The 25,674-nt window shown below is 42.3% G+C and overlaps 1 protein-coding gene across 5 annotated transcripts in view; it reads left to right on the forward strand.

Annotated features, from left to right (window-relative positions):
* CSNK1G1 (casein kinase 1 gamma 1) overlaps positions 1 to 25,674 on the forward strand; it is a 171,075-nt gene that overhangs the window by 21,689 nt on the left and 123,712 nt on the right. For 4 of the 5 annotated variants that reach the window (XM_090029370.1, XM_090029372.1, XM_090029373.1 and 1 more), the window contains exon 2: positions 973 to 1,065. The exons of the other annotated variant lie outside the window; for it this stretch is intronic. The gene's annotated coding sequence lies outside the window, so the exon portion shown is untranslated. The remainder of the gene's footprint in view (positions 1 to 972; positions 1,066 to 25,674) is intronic. 5 annotated transcript variants of the gene reach the window in all.

Below are 25,674 nucleotides of genomic sequence, written 5' to 3' on the forward strand. Positions count from 1 at the left end.
TTTTTTATATCAATAATTAATTTGCCTCACTAGTAGAAAGCTATGAAGATTGGACTAGCATTGGGGACTTCAAGGAAGGGTATTCTCACAAGCTGGGTCATAAAGACTACAAGCATGATGTTTCACTATTGTTTTATTAATCATTGTTCAGGCAGTCTATAAATGTACTTAATGCAACTTTTGACTAAAAACCCCTGATTTTAATGGAGTTTGAAAGAAATGATTATACATACCATGAAATTACAAAAAAAAAAAGAGAAGATTAATCTCATTCAGTATTCAGCAGGGTATAATTTTTATCATCTGCTAGGTTGTATGGATTTTAAATTCTTCCTTCTGGTTACTGCATTGTCAGGTAGGAAAATATACCACCTTTTATTAGATAGCTGCCAAACTGAGGGAACTTGTTTACCAAGGGTATGCCTGTTTTAAGATTTCAATGTATAACCCACCCCATTTTGAAATTAGTGTTTTAGATCCACCAGTTCTCCATTCATGTGTTTTGCCTGCAGTGTATAGCTTAGTTAGCTTTGCGTATTTTGGTGCTTGAAGTGTTAAGTTTCAACACTGGCTTGTTTGGCCATGGCATCTGACCGTGTGCAGTATGCAATAGTACATTATACTTTAATGCAGGGGTAGGTACCCTATGCCATGTTAAGGGTCAATCCAGATACAGGGTGACATCGAGGATTGCACAGCAAGCAGCTGTGTTGTGCTGCACACCCTCTTCCACAGCCCTCCCTGATGCTCTTTTGTGCCTGTGTTTTAACCTTGCTGGCAGCTTGGGTGCTCCAGGAGCTGCAGACTTGCAGCCAGTGGCAGGGAGTTCAGTGGTGAGTTCACATCCGTAGCAAAAGGCTGTCAACCCCTGCTTTTAGCACAATAGAGCACATCATTTACTTTGATTGTAAATGGAGGAGATGATGTCCTAGCTTCCCGGGAGTCATGGTCTGCTTCTGTTCTTGGTTCTAGGATCCTTGCAGTTATGGCTGGCTGGCTGCTCTTTTACTCTGGGGCCCCAGCATTGGTTACGCTGTAATTTCATGGGACTGAAAACAAAAAAAGGTAAGTTTAGAATCTGTTTTGAGGGGACTTTGTTTAAAAAAAAAAAAAAAAAATTGCTATATTGCCAGGATTTAACGTGCAACTTCACTTCCCTTGGTGACAAAAAAAAAAATAATAAAAAAAAAATAAAAATTGTAGGTTACCTTTAACTCTACTTCCTACGTCTCCAGTTAGGTTTTAGCCCTACCTGTGCATGAGGACGTGAAATTTCCACCAAGAATATACAAGAACAGTTTGAAGAAAAAAGCTGTATGACTCTTGTTTCCCATCTTCTTTTCTCTTCTAATCCTTTATTCTCTCACAGGAGGGGATGAGGAAGGAAGGCTGCTTTTTTCTTTGTACTTATTTTTATGATTCAGCCTATGCTGGGAGGAAATAATACTGTGCAGTTTTCCTAGTCAGGTACGAATGGTTTTGAAGCACTTCCCTGGCTAGTGTGGATAATGTCTAGAAGATTAGTTACATAGGTAATGTTGCAGCAGAACAGAGGTTTTTTTAGCTGCATGGGCCTGTGTCGGCAACCCAGTGAAGAAGCAACAGCAGAGGCAACAAAGAGGCAAGAAGAACAAAGAACCAAAATTGAGGCGTGATGTAGTCCAGGAGTGGCCAACCTGCAGCATCAGTCTCAAGTGGCATGTGGCAGGCAGAGGAGGGGACAGGGAGCAGAAAGCAGAGCACCGGATTGGGCAGGAAGTAGAAATCGGGACTAGAAAGCTGAGAAGCAGATCAAGGTGGCACTTGGGGGCTAATTTGTGGTATGCCTGCCAAAAGACTGGCCCCCATTGGTATAGTCTGTATATACAGAGAGAGAGAGAGAGAAACTTTAACCCAAAAGATTTTTGAAGCAGTTATTTCTTGTAATGTGCTGTGTTAAGCCTGATCTGTGCCACCAAGGAGAGAATAAGGTACATGTAAAATCTTTTTCCATCTGGCCTAGTGTTTGGAAATAGGTTGCTTCAATGGAATTAGATTTTATCTTAAGTTAAAATACCACTTGCTTCAGGATAGAGGTTTTTGAAGAAGTATCAAGGCATTTGAGGAGATTTAATATGGAAGTAGTGAGTCTGACACATCCTCTGTTTAATGACAGCTCTTTTGTGGAAACCTACCTCTGCTTAGCTGCGCAACTTGCGGAGCCATCATCATTATGTACCTAATAGAAACATAAAACGTGTGTCCTCATGAGCACAGGACATTATTAACTTGCAGCAAGTAGTCCTGGCTTATATTGAGCAACATGCAAGTGTCAGATAGCAGCAGCAGCGTTCCTGAAGCTGTTTGCTTACAAAATTGGCCTTACCGGGTTTTTAATTAAAGCCCTTATTGGCTATTTAATACAAGCAGAGCCTATGTGACCCACTATGTAGTGATCTGCTGCACAAGATCTGCAGGAATCTCTGTATGGGTGGGTGATGGGGACTAGAGCTCTCCTTTATAGAGAAAGCTGTAACACCTTTTTCCCAGAATAAACCCTGGCCTTGTGCCTTTTCTTTTTCTCCTCTTGCTTTTCTTCTAGGAGAGCCTTTTGTTCATGTACTTAAGCCAGGAGTTCCATGGCAGCCCTTCCTCAATATGCTACATGTGCCTCCAGCTCTTCTACAGTGCACCCTAGGACAGGGGTTGGGAGCCTTCTAAAGGTTGTGGGTGAGACCGACACAGTTCAAGTCAGAAGCAGGCTGGCAGCTAGGTGGGTACTAGGACCCAGCTGCCACTGCCACTTTTTCACACCTGCTGCTGCTGTCACTTCTCTGCGCCCACTGGGGGAAAAGCAGCCCTGCTGAAACCACATCTCCTTGGGCTGGATCAAAAGGCTCTGCAGGCTGGATGTAGCCTATAGGCTGTAGGTTGCTGACCCCTACTGTTGGAGGATCCTTGAAGGGTGCATTAATTGAGTTTAACATACAATGGAGAACTGGAAAACATGAGACTTTTATTGGTATAGTTGTGGAGACTTTATTGGCTTTTCCGGTAGTTAGTATAGTGTGGGTTCCTCGTGCAACTGTTGAGGGGAACCTGTTGGAACCAAAGCATTGTGTTGATGCTTTTTTCCCAAAGATCTTTAAAGGGCATCTTTGCTTACATTTGTTAATGTACTACTCCATATTATAAATGGCCCTGTTAAAGCATGTAGTAGCTCAAAAAGAGGAGAGGAAGGAGGTGTAACATGAACAGATACCTTTTATGTGCGTTTAAAAAAACCCAACAATTCTAGAAGCTTGATGAGTGACAAAGTGCTGAAGCTCTTTGCAGAGCTCTGGTATCTATTTGTGGAAAGGTACATCATGTGAAGTGCAACTCTAGTATTTAACATAACTGCTAAGGATGTGCTCAGGAATCCTGTAAGTATGTCATGTTGGGCTTCAGCACAGCCAGGCTGAGCTGGGCCAGCCAGGGTGGAAAAATACCTGCAGCACTGTATCTGCACAATTTAGAATGTAATAGTTGTATGTTACTGGCAGTGCTAAAATCAACAGCTTAATCTCTCAAAATATAATGTGCGCTTTTCATACCATCCTTCACTGCTTGTCTTGGCTTTACTGTTTGTTTGTTTTTTTCTTCTGTGCATTTAATTTCTTGTACTAATTGTTAATTTGCGCTCTTTTCTCCTTTTTTCCCTCCTTTCCTTTCCTATTTTACAAGTTGGCAGTTGTATCTTTCACCCTCTTAGTCACCTTAAATCTTGTACTTGTCTATTTCTGTTGTAGACAAAACAGTCAGTCCTATCTCTTCATATTTCTTTTATTTCACTATCTCCTTCAGTAAAGAGGAGAGATCTGATTTTTCAGGAAAGAATTAGTAGCTCTCTTATCCCTTCCTAATCAGCCTCTCAACCCTTTTCCCTGTTGCAAATGCATATTGGGCCTTCAAATTATTACTGGAGATTTTTTTCAGGATGGAAATATCAACTTCCACTTCATTCACAGTATTACAAAAAAAAAAAACTGTCCGCAGTCCTTCAGAAGAGTTTCTCTTGGTATACAGAGTGCTGGTGGATTTTCACAAGTATTTCACAGACACCTTCTGGGTGATATCCGAAATGGAGTGGCGTCCTAAAAGAAAGTAGAAGTGGCCAACCAACATGCAATTCAATTGATGATAGAGCCTGATTTTTATCATAAACAAGGGAAGAATTGGATGATATATGAAGTCACTTGAGTTTACAGTTGGAAGGCTGTAAAGATAATAGAATCCACAGGAGCTCTTTAAAAGGGAAGAATCCAAAGGGGAAATCAATGCAGTTGGGTCTAACATAAATCCCAAACTGAAGGACTGTACTTGAGGCGATATTCTCCAGTATTATCTTTCCTGATCCAAGGCTTTACACTTGAATCCTACAAGCTTTTCCTCCGTTGCATCCTTTACCATCTGGATCCAGGTTCCAGGAGAGGTAATTTTAAAACTGATGATGGTCAAGTAGCAAAATATATCTGCAGGCTAGAAACCTGTGCCCAGAGGGTTGTGGTAACAGATGGCAGTCGAAGAGTAAATGCAAAGGGAAATTTTGTTCCAAGGATCAAAAGCGGACACAGTGCCAACTGTTTGCAAACCCCTCTCAGAGCTGGACCCAAGCTGCCATCCAGCAGACTTTCCTTAGTAACAGAGCAGTTGAACCTCAAAGTAGGTTGTCTAAGCATAAATACAGAGGTGAAACGAGGTTGCATCCTGTGCTGTTTGGACAGAGAATAGTGTGATTTAGCTCAAATTCATCCTCAGTAAGAAAAGCATGATAAGGCAATTGCAACAGCTGCTCACTCCAAACACTGTCAAATATCTGTTGTGTAAACCTTCTATCTGGCATAGCTGCATCCTGAAGGGAAACAAAATCCAGATGAACATCATAGTGCAGCTCTCTAGTATACAGATAGGTCAGTAATGCATATTTGCCATAGGTAAATTTCTATAACTTGGTAGGTGGAAGGTTACTTTGATCTCACTTTGGTGCTAAGATAGATAGCAGAATATGCTAAAGGGAAGCCAAATGTCACTCTTGGGGACCTGTGCTGAGCGCAAGTAATGTGAAGGTAATAGGCTGTGAATTCAAAGCCAGTAAGAAGTCTGGGAGTATGCAGGAGAGGTCCATTCTGGGATGCAATAGATTGCAGTCTGGAAGACTACCTAAATGCAAATCTAGAAATCCTGGATGAAAGCGTAGTGTCTGGTATTACCTAATGCCAGATTAACACCAGGTATGATGCTTGCAAACTGCAAGAAGAATCCATAGCATAGACCCACTGCTGCCAGGCAAATACCCCCTCAAACTTTTATTTAGCAGGTTTTTATGAAGAATTGGCTTTTGTTTTATGGAGACTGCCTCTCTTTTTGTACTGGTGGATATGAGTTTGTAGAAAAGTCACCCCCCCCCCCTTCATTATCAAAGATACTGGTGCTCTCTCTTTCGTTCTTTTCAGCCTGGGTCCCTTTCTGTACATTGCTCCTAAGTTCTTAAGCCTCTTCTGTAACTATGCAACCCTTTTTTTTTCATTGTTTCCTGTAGGGTTAACTGTCCAAATCCATTTTAAGAGCTCTTGTTCAGCTTCATACAAGCCTAGTGAAGATCAGGTTTCCCTCCATTTCCAACTAAAAAGGGAATGGCAAGAGCAAATGCAGTGCATGTGTTGGAGAAGCACAAAAACAATGCAAAAACAAAGTGGTGGGCAAATGGTATCTGAAAAACTGACCAGCAACAAAGCAATCTTTGTGGATTTTTCAGAACAGACTGCTTATGAAATCTCTCCAGAAAAGGGTGGAAAGATGAAACTGGATGTGCGAATTGCTGGATAAAACTAACTTTCATAGGCTTTGTTTATATCCCAGTTTAAGATTTTTTTTTTTTTTTTGTAGTACTAAGACTTTTAGTTTTAATATAATAAAAGCCTAACTTAGTAAATGAAGACAGTACTAGGGAGGAGTTTTAGGTTGCCGCCTAATTGGAGCTTGTAACAGTTTGGCTTCTAGCAGAATGCTACCAGTGCTGTTCACTTCTGTGCTTGTGCATATACCTGGTATTAAACTTTCCTTAAACCAAATAAGTGTTGAATGTGAACAGAGTGTAGAAGGTAGATGTTATATACAACTCCACAGATTATTCTGTTCTAGTCTGAGTTGCATAGAAGTGTGTTGATCAGGTCTGCAGTTTTCTTTGTGTTGTTGGTAGCATCCAGAATATCATCTTTGTGATGGGCTTAATATATATACTTTGCTGTCTTGACTGAAAAGTGGAATTGCTGATTTGTTGTTCTTCCTCTTTCCTAAACACGTCTGTCTCTGTTTTTTCCTTCTTGATATCCTATCTGCTTTTATAACTTGTTTTGTCTTGATTGTAAGCTGCCCTGAGCCATTGTTGGGACAGGCAACATGTAAACCTAATAAATAATGATCTCTAAACCAGCATCAAACATCTGTTTTGTCCTTGGCCTTTGCTAGGGTTTAGACATGCAACCAAGTTACGGTGAGCTAGGCTAGGTTGTAAAATCAGTGTTGGCAGCTCTGCCTAATTGCTCATGTGCATACTTCTTTCCTTGCAGAAAGTAAGGTACTATCTAGGGTAAGAGTAGACATGTGGTCTGTTACTGCTGAGCAGCTGACTTGCAATAACTTGTTTTCCCTTAGAAAGCTTTAGGTTCCAACTTCCTCTTGCTGATGGACGTGCACAATACTGTTGTTTGAACTAAAGCAAAACAAATCATTTTTTAAGCCTCTTCTTAATGGCAGTGACTTGGCTGAGGGCAGCATAACTTTAGCCTCTAGAATCTAGATGATCTGGATGCTGATGTCTCAAAACACTGGCAGAGCCCTTTAGCGGAAAGCAGCTGTGAGTGAATAGAGGTTTTTTGATATCGAAACCTTGCAGTTTTCTCAGCATCAGTGAAAGGAAAAGGTCTGTCTTAACACAGTTAGCATTAGGTGAACTGCAGCTAAGCCTCGAGCTGTAAAGGAGCTGAACAAACTGCTGCATAGTTTTTGTGACCTTAGTTCATCTTTTGTCCTTGGTACACCTGTCTCTGAACAAATCTAATGCAGCTGCTGCCTGAAATAGTAGTTAATACAACAGCACTTCCTGTTTGCATGTCGAGGTAAGACTTCTGGAATTGCAATTTAATTTATATTATTAATTAACCACATCATACCTACATTAGAAATAAATGTAACAGAACACAAGGTTTCATATAACTCACAGCTGATTTATTAGGAAAGATTGAACAAGCAAGCACAGTTTGCCTGTCTGTTCTTACATAACTCTTTGTAGCTGGTTGCTAATGTGTTGTAGATAGCCATAGTTTTGTTTCCACTAGCAACAGCCATCAGACATTTTAACTGAACAAGACTTAATTCTTCTAAATTGACCTGCTAGAAATGTCTGAAGGCGAATATGGGGGTGGAACAAAGTGGTATGTCAGCATGGTTTGCATCAGCTTGCTAAGAATCCTGTGATGATCTTGTTGTTCTGAGTTCCCTCATCAGAGTGGTAAGGGAATTCTTTATATTGTCTATCATAACCCACCCACCTCTTTTTGATTTTCCTCCATTTCCTGTTGAACTTGGAGATGGGGGATGCATGTGGAATCAGGCTTTCTATGTGAATTTAAAAAAATATGCATGGTTGAAGCTTGTTACATGTTTAGAACAGGGCTTTTTATTTAGAGGTACTGTAGTGGGAGTACTACCAGTGCAGGTTTTGGTTGTCATCTGGGGAGGTGACTGCACACCTAGATACATGACTTCCATGTTCAGGTCCTGATTGTTCTCTATTAGGCAGATGCCTTAGTTGCTTTTTGCAGCTTGGGTAAACAGCAGCTACCATCTCAGCTCTCTTATCAGAGCCTTATCTGTTTTGTTTCAGAGAACAGAGCGAACAGGCCCAAAGGAGACGACAGGCCTTGAATTTCTTTCAAGCTGTGTATATTGTAGGACAATCCAGGTTTTATCAGTGTCTCCTGTAGAACAGAAGGACTATATCTGGGTGGGTAATCCTGCTTCTTAGGAAAAAAGTTGTAATGAAAGACACTAATTCCATACGGTGTAGTTGAGAAGAGCATGAAGATGTGGAGGGAATTCTGTCTTCCTTTTCATGGATGTTTGGGTTGGAAGGGACCTCAGTAGATCACCAAGTCCAACCCCAAGAAGAGCCACTTTATTTTATTTGGGGCGTCTTCTACCACAGACCCATGACTAGTAAAGCTTACGTTGCTGCTTTCTCAGGATAATCCTGCTCAGTTTCTTTTCTTAATCACCTTTTCTTGCTTCCAGCGCCATTATTTTTGTTTCTTGTTCTTCTCTTAACTGATGCTCAAGAGGAGTCAGAATGTGAGAAAATCCTTGTGACCAGGAGTTTCAATTAAATTGATATACTCAGTGCAGCTTTTTGCATTTTGTGGACTGCACATAGCTCTTGTGGATAAGAAATTCCTGCTTTCTTGCATTTCAGAATGCTGAATGTGCACATTCAAGACTGGTTCAGACTTCCAGGACTTCAGGTTAATTCGTTATGAGGTGGACCAGACTTTGCAAAATACAGGTTTCCCTTGCTTTATGCGAGTTCTATATGTGCGAACTTGCTCTTACGCAATGACCCTTTTAATACTAAAAATTCATTATATGCAAGGTAAATTCACTGTTATGTGATCGGTCTGGTGGAAGCCTGCAGTCAGCTGCTTTGTGCGGTGCATTGTGGGAGTGATGCGCACAAAAATAGTCTCCTGTGTAGATCTGTGCTCCTTGCTAGTTGTCTGCAACGTGTTTCTGGAGCCGCCATCCCCATTATGGTAGTGTTCTGCTTGTGTATACTGTCTGCTCTTGGTGCAGGGCTGGGCAATTATTTCGTGTGGCGGGCTGGTTACGGAGTTTTGACAAGCCATCGAGGGCTGCATGGGTAGCTCTGCCTCTTGACAGGTGCCTTACCCCCTGGTCGCTGTCTTGGGACCACAAGTTCAGCCCCCTAACCCCTGACCTTTTTCCACCAGAAGTCCTTTCCCTTGCCCGCCAGAATTACTCCTTTCAGCCATGAGTTTTGCTTCCTCTGACCCAGAAAAATACCAGATGGAATTCTAAAAATCAAACATGTACTACAACATTCATTGATTTTTTTTTTTTCCAATTTCAAAAAATATTTTTGTCCAGATGTACACGTGTTTGTGTAGTGTACATAGAAGTGATGGTATAATAGCACCAGGGGAAGTGAGGAAACGGTTGCAGCAGGCTGTGGGGAAGGGGTAGCAAGCGGGCGCATGGAGTGCAATGACAGCTGGGTGGGAACACGGGACCCATGCTGGTGCACTGGGGCCAGCTTTGGCGGGGTCCAAAGCAGGATGACAGGAGTGCTGGGGCCCAGGCTGACATCGGCTCTATGGAGCTGGGCTGCGCTGCTCAAGCAGAGACAGGAGGGAGCCAGCCTGGCTCCATAGAGACCCTGGCAGCCCAGCCGTGTGCTCCCACCGCCCCTCTCTGGGCCCTGTCAGCACCAGCCCTGGGGCACCAGCGTGGGCCCTGCGCTTCCGCCCAGCTGTTGCTGTGCTCTATGCACCTGCTCGCTGCCCCTTCCCCTCAGCCTGCTGCAGCCATTTCCCCCCTGCCTGTTGGCCTCTAGTACCACTTGGTTCCCAGCTGCAGCTCAGGGGCCAGCCCAGCCAGCCCTTAGGACTGGGGCAATTGCCCACAGTCCTCCCCTACCTCCCCCCACAATCTTTTTATCTGTATTTCCCTCAGTGCAGGGAGGCAGGAGCAGTCCCAGGCCAGAAGGCTCCAGCAGCCCCTGCTAGGCAGAAGCTTCTGGCTGGGGCTAGGGGTGGGGGGGTTAGGGGGTGAGGCGGGGCAGGGCTGGGCTGGTCTTGCTACTGAGTCCTGCTGGCTCCCCCTGGCTCCTGCTGCCCCTGGCAACTGTCATCTTTGACAGGCAGCCAGGGGCAAATAAATATTAATTTTCGACATATTTTTTTTAGGGACTCAGCAGACTAGATAGAATGGCCTGGTAGGCTGGATGCAGCCTGTGGGCTATATTTTGCCCATTCCTGTGTTGGCGAGTACCAAAATTGTCTTGTAGAAATGGGTCTGGGGGTCAGTACAGTCAAGATCTTGGAACGTATCCCTATTATATTGTAAAGTGGGTTCCCTTTATGCAAATTCAATTTATGTGCCATTTTCCAGGAACACATGTACAGCATAAAGCGAGGGCAACCTGTACAGGAACATTTTATACAAGGGCTTACTTCACTATTAGTCTACTCTTGGACAGAAATAGAGAGAGCAGCCAGGAAAGCTGTAACCTGAAGCCTCTCAGGTAATCACTGCTACTTCAGGATCTGAAATGAGCATTTGCTTGAATCTGTGTGGTGCTAGATTTCTTAATGTTGATAAACAAGAACATTTGAGTGCCCTCTGTGTTAATGTAGGCCCTTAGTGGTCTAAACATTGTCAGAAAACTGAGTTGAGTCCTGTGTATTTTCATTCTTGCTTTCCCAAAAGGAGGAAATGCTTTGAAACTCAACTTTTACCTTGCTTACTTGCTTACCTTGCTTGTTGGGTTTATTTTCCATGTCCTATTACATGTTATGATCTCTCTACCAAATAATTTCAGAGCAAAGAAGGATTCATGATCAAACTGTCTAGATTGGCCATCTTTTTTTATCCAGCTGCCAATCAGGTCCAGTAGTAAATTATTCAGAATCTGGTAGCTGTGAGCTTGGAACAGGTTTTCTTTGGTTCCTGGGCTTCTGGTTCTGGGAGAAAAACATCATGGACTCCAAGGTTGATCTCGGTTGATGGAGTAGACTGTTCTGTCCTGTAATGCAGTAGCACCATTTCAGATTCCCATGATTCCTTAAAGAGTGGGACATGCATGAAATAACATCTATTCTTTTAGCTTTGACAGTTAACCTGCAAAGCCAGTCAGTGGAAGGAACATGAGGAAACCTGGATGTAAAGTTGCAACAGCATGAGAGGCAACACTTTTAAATTCAAAAGTTGCACTATTTTTTGTCAGATCATTGTTCAGTGTTTATCCACTGCTGATTTTCCAATCTTAATTTTCCTATGTAGCAAAGGGTCCAGAAACACTTTCCATTTTCTTGTTAATCTTTAACCTTTTCTGCCACGCTCCAAGACTTGCAGTTTTAACTGAAATGTAGAGTATTAAACATAGCAACTCAGCTAACTACAGCTATAAAGTCAAAATCTGAAGAGGCATACCAACTTTAACTGCGCTGGTATTTGTTGCTTTTAGCAGTGTTGGCACTTAATAAATCTGTGGTAGTACTTTCCCATTGAAGCATACACTGTTTAAATTCACACTTGAATTTGTTAACAGCTTTTTCCACATTAAAGGGGGAGGGGGAATTTTTTCCAAATCCATGTGATGGTTAATAATGGTTTGAGTTTCTGTGCCATGGCTTTTGTAACACAGAGCAGATAGGGTGATTTTATATGTGACTCTTTTTAGGTTCAGAACCTTCTGTAGGATTCTTGATTATTTTATAATCCAAGTAATTATCAATTTTTGTAAACGTCAGAAGCCTTAATACACTATACAGTATGTTCCACCATATATTAAGCTGTGCCATTAATAGTCTTGCCTCCTCTAATATGGAAATATGTAAGCAAGGCTGGAGGAGGTAAAGATATTACTTCCTTCCACTGCATTTGCTTGGTGTGTTAAGGTGAAACCAATGGCTCATGTCATAGTAACCTGTAATTCAGGTTTAGTGAAGGTTTATGATGGACGGTCATTATTTGTATCTTAAGCACAGGTAACGTTTCTGCATTTATATGCTGCAAAAACTGGATTGGATGATTCATCTGGCTTTTAGTGCACTTATCTGGTAGGATATTATGTTCAAAAGAGCTGTTGCTGAGGGTCTAGCGCATGTTTTTTCTGAAGCATCTGTGATGTCTCGGATCACTGGTTTTGTCTGGTATGATGGCTTCCGTTTACCTGCTTGCATCTGCAAATGTGGACAGGTAAGATTTTGATAGAGGTTTGCTGAGTTACTTCCTAGCTTGCTGACAGATGAAGGCAAAAGAAGATTAGAAAACTGTAGACAATAACTATGTAGCTGTCATGTGAAATAACATGACCAACAAGATGTCTTGTCTTGTCTTTCAAACAACTACCTGACCTGAGCTTCTTGAAGAAATCCACAAAGTAGAACTAATCATTAACCACATGCTGCAAGACAGTAGGTAGGTGTTATCAGCAGATGCTTTAGACAGCTGTTAATTATTGCAGACTTCCTCTTTAATTTACTCTTTTGTAATTACTAATATCTAACAGTGCTCCTAGGGTAGGAGAAGCAGGCCCAACAATTCTTGCATCTGTGTATTCAGCATTGCCAACTATGCATTCAGAAATCAAGGCACCCAAAAGACGATACTTTTAAATTTTGCTCCTCCTTATTGTCATCTGAATTTTGAGCATTTAGGGAGTTTACTTTCAAGTTTCTTTCTGTGTTGATGAGTACTATAGATACTTTAGCATTTAAAGTTTAAATTAAACCTGACACTTGTGACTTCAGAAGCTGGGGCTCCAAAAGTGTCAAGCATCTGTGAGACTTGCAAGAAAACAACAAATGTTAGAGTTGAGCTTAAAGGATGGTTAGAATAAGCTAGGTGATATAGATGTCATTTGGTGATGAACACAGGCACAAACTTCTGTTTGAAGATGCCAAGTGATGGAGAACCTGTCGTTTGTATAGTTTAATTACTTCCCTGTTAGAATTTTGCTTGTTCCTGTTTTGAGTTCATCTGACCGATGTTTGTTCACTTGGCTCTAGGTATCCTCTGGTGCTTGGGATATTTCTCTGTGTGGAAATACTTAAACACTATATGTTACTTCTCAGTCTTTTTGGTATGACAGATAACTTACACTGAAGCAGCATGACCTATCTTCTCCAGTCCTCAAATAAGTATATGGGTGTTTTTGGTTGTAGTCTCTCTTTCTCTTTTTTTCAACTTGCTCAATACAAACCTTGACACCAGAACATAGAATTACTCTATCTACACACAACTCCTGCCTCTGCATCCAAGTATCAAATTGGATTTTTTCTTCAATGTTGTGCCGGGATGTTTCTTTATAAATGGTCCCTGAATCTTTTCAAAGACTTTGCCATTCAGGTTATATTCCATCAGCCCATGTACCTACCATGTGTTCTTTGTTCCTGGATTATGGTTTTGCATTTAGGTGTGCAGAATTATTTTTGTTTGAATGGGCCAAACTGACAAACTTACTAAAAAGGAATCCCTTAGCATTTTTTTAGCTGCTGTGACTTTTTGTAGCAACACTTTCTCTAAGTTCTGTCTTCAAGTTTTAAAGTACCACTGCCACAATGGTAGACTGGCACCTCAGAAATCAACTCGAAATGCATACTTTTTCTTTAAGAAAAATCAATCTTTGTCCTTGCCTTACTCTTTCATTTGCTTACTTATGAGCTACTTTTAGTTTAAAATATTTGCTTTAAAATCTACTTTTCTACAGTCTGTTACACAGATAGGCAAAGGTTTAAACTCTTACTACTGTTAATTAAGTTTGTACATGTGTAGTAAAAGCTCTGTTCACCGGCACCTTACAAGCTGGAATGTTCTGTTAACCAGTATGGCATCTTGTAAGGTAGAGTGAAACTGGAAATGCCCACCGTGGCACATCGGTTTCTCTGGACCCCCATGGCGTGGGGCAAAGCAGGCTGTCCAGGGCCGGTCTCCCTGTCCCTTGGGGCTCGTGGGAGGGTTGGCGATGCTGCAGGAGGGGCGGCGGGAGAAGCAGTGGCCTGAACAGGCAAAGACTCCTGTTCTGACCTCTCGATTTAACCAGCATATTTTGTTATCTGGCACCCCCCATTCCCCATGGGTGCCAGATAACAAAGCTTTTACTGTAATGTAAAACAAAAACAAACAAACATACCAAAAAAAATCCCAAAGCAAACTACTCATCCTGGGGAGAATTGCATCCCTGTTCATGTTGGTGTTCTTTGGAGACTAGGATAATTTAGGGTAGGGACTGTCTTGTCTGTATATTTCAGTATTGCTCCAGAAGTAAAAATTCTCTTTGCTAGTGATCTGCAGCTGAAGTTCGTCCCTGTTCATACTAGGTTGTGATATTTCTGGTTTTTAAGCTTCACGCCTCACTTTTCCTTTCTATTGGATAAGAAGATCGTAAGTGGCAGATTTGTTTGCACTGTCATAATATGACTTTTTTAAATACTCGTATGTCAAGTGTACAGCACAAAAAGAGGAAACACAAGCCAGGGAATGTACAAAGCCCATAATAGGGGGGAAGTCCCAAACAGTAATTTTTTTTTTCCTAGTTTAAAAAATCTGAAAATCCAGCTTTGAAACAGGAGTAAGTTTCGAGAGTTTTCCCTCATTTTATATGCTGAAATGTATAGGTTTTTTGTTTTTTGTAATTTAGTAACATTTTTAGCACTACTATAACTTGCTGGTTATTTTGATTGGTAGTCCAAAGCCTTTTAGCTTTGGAAATCAACTGTTGGGGTCCAAATGGACAAGCACAACTAGAACCCTTTTTATTCATGGTTCAAGAAACTGGAATTGTGTACAGAAGATGGTTCCAAGTAAGAAGTACCTCACCATGTAATTTAAAAAAGAAAAAGTGACATGGGGAAGGGTGCAGCAGGGAATCTTGCCACATGACGGAAGTCAAATTCTAAGAGCAGAACCGTACAAAATTTGAATTTTAGCTTGAAGAAGAGGGGTATTACCATATGTACTCCAATCCAAATGACTTTTGAATTTAAGATGACCTCTCTCCCCAGTAATTAGATTCTACACATGAAAAATTTTTAACTCTCCTTCCCCCCACCCTTGCCTTTCCCTGATGATTTGGGTGTAGGGAGAACCGCAGAGCCATTCCTGACCTGCTCTTGCTTGGTGCTGCAGCGACTAGCTGTGCCAGGAGCCTGGCTCAGCCAGGGACACTAGTGGCAGCATGCAGGTTCCTCCTTGCTTCCCCAGCTCCCTTAACTCCCTCATCTCCCTTTCTGCCTGTGAGCTGGCTGGAGGAAGGAATCTGCATGCTGCCACAGCTACTGTCTACAGCGTGAGTCAGACGTGGCTCTGCCCCCTCCCCCCCCCCCCCCCCCCCCCCCCCCCCCAATGCCTGGGTTAGCTTGCAGTTTGACCACTCTGCCTGGGACCTGTGGGGAACAGCTGTGCAGGGAGTCCTGTTAGTTTGGGGACCACAGTAGCAGTGCTCAGGCCAGTGAATGTCAACTATGGAGCTGTGGCACCTTAGGGAGCCTTTCAAGAGCACCATGGGGTGCCATGCAGTGTTAGCACTGTTGAGTGTGCAAACATGATTAAACCCAGAGATTTCAAATAGAAATTCATGGTGTTAAAAAAAATTATGACCTGTTGTGATCTTTCTGAGTGCTTTGCAATAGCAGAATTTATCTATTTTTTTTTATAGTCAAAACAAGTGAAAACGAAGATCTGGCATTTTTTGAGTGGTGCCTTGAGTCTAAAAAGGTTGAGAACCACTGCATAAGGTGCTGCCTGCTTTGAAGAAGTCCATATTTAATTCACGTAAAATTCTGGGGTGCAGGGCTCTAAAGAAGCTGATACATGTATATGCTCAGGATGAAAATAAACTCTTTTAAGTATTGAAGTTTATGGAATTTTAATTTGCTATAAAGTATTTGGACTCCAGTGATATGTAGTTAAATTTGCAAATAATGTGCCTTTCTAAACTTGTCTGTTTTAGGCCAGATTTATGCCAGGAGAGGCTGGCCAGTAATAATAAGACTCCGTCTAGCTATACTGGCAAATGTATGATGTAGACCATTTTCTGCTCTGCTTCTCTTGGTTCTCCAAGAAGAATAAGCTGCAAAAAAATACTTCTCTGTCAATATAACAGTCTGTTTACTGGCAAAAGCTGTAACCTATAGAAGTGTTGCCAAAACATGGTCCTAACCAACCATGCTATGTTTGCAAATTGTTTCCTCTGTAAACCTGTCTAGTTACTTTTGTGCTTGCTGTAGTGGGAGGGGGACTGAAATAGAACATGGTAAACTTCAGGGATCACATACAGTAACTTGCATTAAGCAGAATTCACTTCCTATTGTAATGGACTATACTAACATATACCCAGATACATCTGCTAATAAGCAGGAATCCTGGTTTTCTCTGATTTAAAAAATATCCAAAGTTTTTTTTGATTTAACCTGCCTTCCCCCTCACCCGACGCAAAAACTCTTTTTCAAGTCCTGGTGAGCTACTACATTGAATTTGTTTAGATTCCCTCTTTACTACCACAGCTGAGTTGTGCCTTTTCTTTTCTAGTTTTTAAAGAGTCCTGTTTCTTCACTAGCCTTAAACGTTAGAGGTGCACCAATGCATCGGTCTGATAGAGGTTCGGTACCAATATAAAGAAAATTGCTGTATTGGAAATTGGCCCAATGTGGCTGATAATTTGGCCAATAAATGCCCAGGTGTGCGTGCAACCGCAGCGCAACATGCGGGCAGCAAGAAGCAGAGGCTGGCAGCGTGCAGAGCTTTTTGCAGCTGATAAGTCTGTTGTGGTGGAAGGGGAGCGGAGAGGGAAGGGGTGTGGAGGGGGCAGGGGCAGGTGCTGTCCAGCCAGGGTGGGGTACCCAGCCAGACATGGGATGGAGCTGTGGCTCATTCGGGAGGCTTGGAGGGGGGCAGCTCCCACTGCTGCTTGCACTCTGGGAGGGCATGGGGGAGTGCCCTCCCCCAATCTGTGTGGTGCAGGCAGACTGGAGCCGGGGCTGTGCCGGGCAGGTGGTGGCAGTGCTGGGAACAGGGCTATGGCAAAATTTGGGATGGTTGCAGCCTGCCCCAAACCTAGCCCCTGCTGAGAAGAACCCTGCACAGCCCTGGCTCCAGCCTGCCTGCCCCATGCTGATCCAGAGGGTACATGCCTTCCTGCAAGCAGTGGTGGGTGCTGCCCCCCCGGACAGCTGTGGCTCTGTCCCACATCCACCCTGCCCCCTCCCTCGACGTAGCAGCATTCATCTGCACCCCCATGCCTCTTCCCTCCCCCTTTTTCCTTTCCACCACAATAGACTTACCAACTGCATGCAAATTGGATTGAAAATTGGATTGGTATTGGCTGATATGCCTCCTTAAAAATCAGCTATCTGTGTTGGCCCCCAAAATTGCTATCGGTGCACCCCTACATAAATGTCTGGTAAAAATCATTAAATGGGTCCCCAAACAGTTCACCCAGAATCCCTGTCAGCCCCTGTCTCAGTCTGTCGTATATGATTAGTGTGGTCCTGCTGTCCATGAGCTGGAGTTGGACCTGCACCTCCATCTGTGTATAAATTTCTGGAGCGTTCCAGGACTTGTGACAAGAACCTCTGATTTCAAATATGAGGGGGTGCTAATTAACACCTGGAGGTATCTGGAGTGTACGCATGCATGCACACTTCACTACATGATGGGAGATGCAGGACCAGAACCCTGTCCCAGCCCTGAGCTGTGGGGTCACCCTGGCTTGAAATGTGGTCAACTCTGCTAGGGCCCAGCCCAACTAACTATATGATAAATCATGAGCCTTTTGGCTTTGGACTAATATGCACAATTTATACTACACAAATCCTAAAGTGCTGCTTAAAAGTGTATTTATGGAGTACCTGTGCTAAAACTTGCAGTAGTTTCAAAAAAAAAGTGAACTGCATCAATTCTGGATGAACTCTATGGTAAACTATGTTTATTTCAAGGGGTTTTTTTGTGCGTTTTGTTTTTCCAAATTTGCTGCTTTTTCCCATGTGCTCAGGGAGAGCAGGGTCTGACAGTAAGGAAGGGGAGAAAGGAACTTCAGGGAGAAATGGGCTACCTGACCATCCAGACTTATTTTCCCTGCTGTAGCAATGGGAAGGGGAAAACATAGGACAAACCTCCAATAATTACACTCTATACATGGGAAAATTTATAACCAGTATGTATGTTTTCCATATATAGAATCTAACTAGTCTCGTATTCAAGTAAATATGGCAATATTTGCTTGAATAAATATTTGGGGTCATCTGGTATTCGAGTAAATACGGCAATAAGTGTTAAAAAGAACAGTTGGAGAGGTTTCCTCTGGTCTCTCTAAACCAGTAATGGTGAGTGCCAGGGAGGGTAACAAGTAGGGGAGAGATCACTCAAGATCTGGTTCAGTGCTCTGCCACAAAGCATCTACTCCTGCCACTGTTGGAGACCAGATACTAGGCTAGGTGGACCATTGATCTGGCCCAGTATGGGTCTTATGTTCTTTATTTTTCCTGCTGCGGGCTCTGAAGCTCAACAGTATCAAGTTCTAAAGCTTTTCTTTGCGTCTCTGGAATCTAGAATTCTGGAAACTAAGCTGCGGACAGGAAAGCGCTATGCAACTTCTCTATCTGATACGTTAAGCATGAAATAGCCTGCTTTGACATTAAGATGGAAATTCTTTGTTCTGGCATTAGCATAAATAGATTTCGTGATTCTGTCAGACTTATACTTTTAAAATTTTATCTCAGTGGCTAGACATGAAGTGACTGTATTTTTATTTTTGTTAACCTTTTTTAAATGGTAGGACTACAATCATGGAAAAGAAAACCCTTGTTTATACAAATACTGGTGGATCATCAGACAAATTTTGCTGATATTAATGTTGGCAGTTTGGGGAAGATGTGATGTGCTTTTATCATCAGGGACACAGGATTTTCCCAGAATACCATATTTCCTCACAGACAACAGATACATTTTCCCAAAGACCATTGTCTGGAAATTGTGGAATGCATTTATATATGAGAAATATAATAAGAGCAGCTTCTGCCTGTTATAAGTAAAAGTGGAAGTAAAATCTGCACAGACCCAGGAACAAGAGCAATGGGCAGGCTCTACTCCCTAGCTGTTGATATCCAGTCACTTAAATAAGGAAAGGGATTGAGGGTGTGTGATTCTGCTAGTCAAACAAGGTGTATATTTATTCTACAGCATGCAGGAAAATATGGTATGATACAAACATTCATCATATATTTATGTTGGTGAAATGTCAGTACTGATTCTTGAGGACGCGGCTTCATTTTTTTTTTTGCTGCTGGCTCTGACTCTTGAAGCCATATATTGGATGCTTGGTTGCAACAAGGAAAGATTCAACTACTGTCTAAACATAAGACGACTGCTTTGGGGGATGAAAGGACTGCTTGATGACTATGCTGGACCACAACAAATCAAATGTTCCTGCTGCTTTGTGCTTCCCTTATAACACTTTAAGCAAAGGGGAACCTTGCCAGTAGGGAGAAGTGGACAGACTCGACTGAAATGGCCTTGGCAGTCAAGGGCAGTTCATGGAGTCCATTGGAGGGGTGTTCAGCTGAGGGAGGCCTGAAGAGATCACTTGAGTGCAGTCCTGAAATCCTTCACATGCACACTGTACAAATGAGTCCCGGTGTATAAAGATACTGCCATATGTACTTTGTGGTTGCAAGGGGGGGGGCTTTGCTATATTCTGTTTCATAGTATGAAATTTTAATCCTGAACATTTTTATTGCATGGTATTAAAACAAAGAATAAAATGTGGTCCATGTAAACAAGGACAGTAATGGCAAAATGTGTGCTAGAGAATTAAAACAGTGTGTACAAGGATTAGACACCTTTTATGTAGCAGTGTTTTATTTTTAAACTAAGGGTGCCATATTTTGTAGAGTCTGTAATAACGTAGGTTTGTGGCTGCATATGCAGTTTTTCTTGGTTTTCCCACAGGCATGAAGTGAAATGGGGTAGGGTAGTGGCTACTAGGCCTGCTTCTTTTATTGCAAGTCAAGGAGAAGAAGAACCTGTGAACCAGGAATACTGCCTCCTTTTTCTTCTTCTCTCCCCAAGAATGGCATTAGTGTTTTATTTGGGCCTTGGGTGCTACATTTATCATGTCTGAAAAGGATGGGAGTATGTGAGTGGAGGTCCAATATCCTCCCTCTCTCCCTCCCTCCCTCCAAATAAACAGGTACTGGAGGGATAGTTCTTGTTTACTTTGTAGGTGACTGCAATGAAATGTCTTTCTGACGTTATAGTTAAAATTGAACTTTGTCATAGAGCTTTCTCTTCACATACCAGTCTTCTAGTTATACAGGGTGTTCTCTGCCCGCACGTGCATGTCCGCACACAAGGGTACCAATTTGATACCCTCATTTGAAATAAGAGGAGGGGAGGCAGGGGAACCCCTACGCATTTTAAAAAACCATTAGTATTATGTTTTACCTGCCTTCCCTCATCTTCTCTGCACTATTTGACTTCAGTCCTGCTGTGCTGGAGCTCATATTACTCCACAGAGGTAGAAGTAGTGGTGATTCATTAACTTTGGCATCTCTTTTCTCATACCTTTCTTTTCTTCCTCCTGACTGCGGACCTCAAAATTACCAAATAACTTGGTTTTTACAAGATGCAAGGGCTGTTGTGATTGATATCTTTTGTTGGGTTAGCCTTAGACAAGCTTTTGAATGCAGTATGTTCTTCTTGGGTCCTCTTTTCTGCTGGGGGCTCTTCTCCAATCTTCTTAGTCAAGATTTAATGCTGGGTGTTTTTGGAAGGAGCTGCTGGACAGCTTCTCTTTGCCTCAGAATATTGTCAAATACGCAATCTGGATTAGATGTTTTCCTGCATTTCCATTACCCCCGCCCGGTCGTCCTGATCTGGACTTCTAGAATTGTTTGTTTGCTTTCATCCCCCTCCCCCCCCCCCGAACCCTTGGATGAAGAGGGATTTATTTCTCTTTGCCCCTTCTGACACCCTAATTTTATGTGCAAGCTTCATCTGGGGGATTGGGAGGAATCCAGAGTCTAGGAACAAAAATTTTTAAATCTTCTGACTTTTTTGCTTCTACAGATTACTTAGTGAATGACTAAAGCATTAAGATGGTATAATTCAGAGGTACATTTCATAACTTGCTCATTTTCTAGTTGCTTTGTGAAATTAGTTTTTAAGTGTGGTTTTAAGGTGAGGAGTTTCTGCAGGCACTTTTGTTCAAATTCTTTCCTGCATTTGTTTCTCAAGGTACTTTCACTTTTTATAGACAAGTCTGGCAATTAAACCATAATTACTGAAGTATATTCATGACATTATAGACAATAGTTTAAATTTTGTCAGCATTTCCATGCCTGTAACCTTCCTTTTTACCTTGGCAGAGAGAATTATTCTTGGAGCTCAAATTTGGCTCACAAGATTTTTATTCTGATGTAGGTCTATTACTGAATGCTAACAGCAGAAGATCACCTTGTACCTGAAAGAAAAAAAAAAGCTAGATTTGAAGTTGAAATGGCGGTCAGGACTTGTAGAGATGATATCTTTTATTAGACTAACAGGATTTTTGCAGGGGGGAAAAAAATCTTTAATAGCAAGATTTCAGGCATAAACACCCTTCATCAGGCATTGGAGAAAAGATTGTAAAAGTTCTCCTGGGTAGAAATGAAAGCTTGTATTTCAGAGAGCAGTCAGTAGGTGGAAGACTCCTCTGGGCAGTCAGTTCATAGCTGGTATGAAGTCTCTTACCTCCTGTGAGGATCTGTGATGTTGCAAATATATTTGAAGTTGTAGCATTTTGTAGGCTTAGTAATTTTATTGCATCCATTGGCAGTAAGTAGAAGTGATCTCCTGTACAAATAGAAATGAGCATATAACCAGTTAAACTTCTTGTTGACTGAAGATTCAGGTCTCAGGTAAGACTGCAGAAATTTATAAAATAAGAGAGTAACACTGGTTCTTTTGAGCATAACCTATTTTCTAAACCTTTCTCTTCAATGGAGATAATTCATGGGAAAATATGAATTTTTGCAGCAAGTCAGACAGCCATGTGTTTTTCATGAATGGAAAAGCTGAGTTAAATACTGTAGGTTATTCTTGCTAAGGAAATCCACAAATCTATTTTTGATTATTTATATAATGATGTGCTACTTTTGTGGAAGGAGTATAGAAGCTTTGTGGTTAAGTTCCTATTTTTCTGTGACCTATAGTCTGGATAGTAGCCAGCCATAGTTGATGTAAGGTAAACCTATGCAGGGTGAAGTGGGAACCCTGTTTTGTCAAGTGGAATCAACTTTATGGAGACACAGAACACTTAGAATAGGTTAAATGCAATTTAAACCTGAAGTGGACAGACATAGAAGCCTGTTTTAAAGTAGTTTAAATCCACCTGGAACAGTTCAACAGTGTACCTGGAAAATCATGTACTGTTTTGAACCAGCTGGAGGCAGCTGTGTCCAGTGTGGTGAGGACTGCTGCCTGTTTAGTCCATGGCCAAATCTCTGAATCTTTTCCAAATGGATTTGGAGGCTTCCGATTTTGATTCAGTTTTTAATTGCTCTCCCAATTCAATTCTGATTTGGTTGCCAAATCGGGCCGAATCTCCTCCAGATCGAATAAGCTACCGAAGCTTCGCACAGCCCTATTAGTGAGCTTCTTTGCCCTGCTTGTTCAATAAATCCTCTTTCTAATCAGCATTTGTGTCTTTACTCCTCACTCAAGCATAGCCCATTTGTTATGCACCCTGCCCTGCCCCAGCCTTGGGAACCAGAAAGCACAGGTTCAAGAATTACATCCCCCACCTTTCCTCTTTCCCCACTTTTACCTCTCCTGCCTGAGTGAGGCAAGTAATCAACAGCCTGAAAATAAATGAACTAGGTTTAAACCAGTGATGCTCAACATTTTGGCCCTGCAAGCCAATGAATGATATGAGGCCAGTCCATCATCCGGATTAGACCCCATACACTGGACTAGGCTCTGCATTGTCTCTACACATTTGGCTTAGGTCTCAGGGCTCGTTGTTACCTCTGCCCAGTCCCACACGCTAGGAATGGGCACTTAGGGATTTGGCCTGTGGGGCTTCACATGTACCCATGGAGAGCTCTGTAGGCTGGAAGACCTGGTGCCTCGGGTCATGTCTGGCTTACGAGCCAATGGTTGAGCACCCCTATTCTAGAGTAACACCGCCCCCTGTACAGGTCAACCACCCGGGGTTCCCAAAGCAAGACACTTCCTTCCCACTGCAAAGCATGCTGCACTCACTGGGTGTTTACTCCCGCTCCCTGGTGCCGGAACCACAGTACTTCGCACAACTGTGAACTGCTTCACAATTGGTGACATTTTGGAGCAATCCATTTGCATGCATCTACACCCTAAGTTTTGCTTATTTTTAATGATAAGTCCGTAGCTGTCAGAGTAGATGTGCATTTTGGGGGGTTTATGATGTGCTGATTTTCCTACCCTATAGATTTGTGTGTCTGGGCACACAACTTAGCTAGCACTGTGTAACAGGCTTGCTGTTTGTCTTCTCTCTCACTGTTGTTTTTTGCATACGTGTGGAAGCCTAATTTGACATTGCCTGTAGGAGCTAGGTTTTGTGGGTTGTAACTTTTTCTGCCAACAAAAATAAAGCATTAATGTTTGAAGTGTAATAGTAAGTCACCATAACTTACATCTTTTCTGCCTTGCTTACACTCTTCACTGTCTTGTTGAGTGGTTGGTGGGTGAAAAAGGTAGGAAGGAAAATCCATTATGAAAAAAGTAATCAAGTGGCAGGAAATAAAACCTAAGCCTCAGTGTTCTGACTAATCTTTCGATTAGTCATGCAATTTTTATCCTCGGTGTTTATAATCTACTACCTTTTCTCTTATTTAAATAAAATATTTTTCTCCCTAGAAACTTATTTGATGTAATATGTATCATTGTTATATTAATGGCCAACCATTGTTACTACATCTGGAATGCAAAACCACTGGGCTGGCACTGTGCCACCATGTGCAGCTCCCAGGACTCAGCTGGAGCTATGTGCTATGGGGGAATGCTGCCTCTCATGGACATGAGTGCCTTGAGGGCCTGCTGCTGCCAATAGTGGGGACTATGTGCCATGCAGAAGTCAAAGAGGGGGTGTCCACTCCCTGACCCCAAACTTCACACCTCCCTCACACACACTCCCATCACTGGGCCAGGTGGGCTCTGTGCCGCCACATTTGGCTCTTGGCTCTCCTTTCAGGAGTTACATGCCATTGGGATGGCTCTGTGCCAGCACATGGGGCTCCAGCTGCTGCAGCTGGGACCATATACCACTGGGTGAGGCCAGGCTGGCTCCATGCCGTCTCTGTTCCTCCATGTGGGGCTCCTGGCACTGCAGATAGGAGCTCTCCTACCCACTCACCGGCTGTTGAGTTGTGTGCCATCATGCCTGGTTCTTCTACATGGATTTCTGGGAGCCCCATGGAGCTGTAGGCACAAAACCTGCCCAGTCCAATGGTGTGTGACCTCTGAAAGCCCTCCTCCTGCTGGTTTTCAGAGGAGTAGCTGTGGACAGGTAATAATTGTTTTTTGGAGGTGTCTCATGGGCCAGCAAGAATGGCCTGGCGGGCCAGATGTGGCCTGCAGACCATATTGTGCCTGACCCTATCTAATCCCAGCATGGAAAGATACCTACTGCATTGTTCTGATACATAAGCCTACTTTTTTTCCCCTTCAAAAGGACCATAAAAAATGAGCTTATTTGCAAGGTTGACCTCTGGTTGGGCTTCCTGGTGACACTTGTGCTTGAAGTTTTCTTGTGTACACAAAAAGACCACATCAAAACTTTTTACTGTAGTTCTCATTTCAGTATTTTAAGTGCATTTTTCCCTTTGGGTTCTCGTCTTGATTATTTAACTTCAGGCTATGCAAGTGGGAGATTCGGATGACTTACTCTTGGCTAAACAGAAGTTAAGCTAAAGTTATTTGTGCATGAAAAGCCTATTGTAAGAAACTGGAGGAAGGATCCAAACTGAACATTGCAAAAGGGATTAAAGAACTGTTTGTGCAAGACAGCTTTGGTATGGGGAGAGAAAGTGGAGATGTGTATTAAAACCTATTTGACTTGGATGGAGCTGAGGTATCCAGTAGAAAACTAACTCTTACTAGGCACAGACCTTCACCGAATAGTTTGTTTCAGATTTTGGCAAGCGGGTGGCTTTTAAATTCTAATCCTGCTTGAGTGCTGCATTTCTTTAGGAGTTCCCTAGGTCCTTACCAGTATCAGAGAAGAGGGCAGTAGTCATTGTCTTTTTTTGTTTTTGTTTTTTTTAACTGGTTGACCTTTATTTTAAGTCTTCTAAAGCAATTTCCCTAATAATTCTGTCAGGATGCTGTGCCAAAACTGTCTTAGATTTGTGGTTAAATCTCTACTGGCTGTGGTTACTTGCCAGAACTCTGGGCATAGCCAGAAACTGGTTCCAGAACTTTTGCAGCTTCATTAACTGCTTTTGTTTAAGAATGATACTTGTGGCTGTCAGAGGTAATCACTGGATTGTTTAGCCACAATAATATTAAGTTATTTAATCCCTTTTACTGTTCATTGTGTTCTGAAAAAGCTCTTTAATACAGCTATTGTGCATATTGGAATCCTTAATGCAGAATAGATAGCTACCTTATAAGATAAACAAAAATGTCTGCCCCCAGAGAGTTACCTATGGTATTTTTAAAGATTTATGCAGTGGTGAAAGATTTGTGCCTTGACAAGCTTGTATTGCTTTAACTTTATACCACTATTGAAAATGTGCACACCTTCACCTATATATAACTTCTCTTCTAGGCTGTGCTCAGAATAGTGAATGGGAAAGGGCATTCTGCTTTTGTCCTTGATTTCTGTCTTCAGTAGAACTT

This window comes from Crocodylus siamensis, chromosome 15 (assembly GCF_052110815.1).
Source record: "Crocodylus siamensis isolate JL-2025a chromosome 15, ASM5211081v1, whole genome shotgun sequence".
Classification (NCBI taxonomy): domain Eukaryota; kingdom Metazoa; phylum Chordata; order Crocodylia; family Crocodylidae; genus Crocodylus; species Crocodylus siamensis.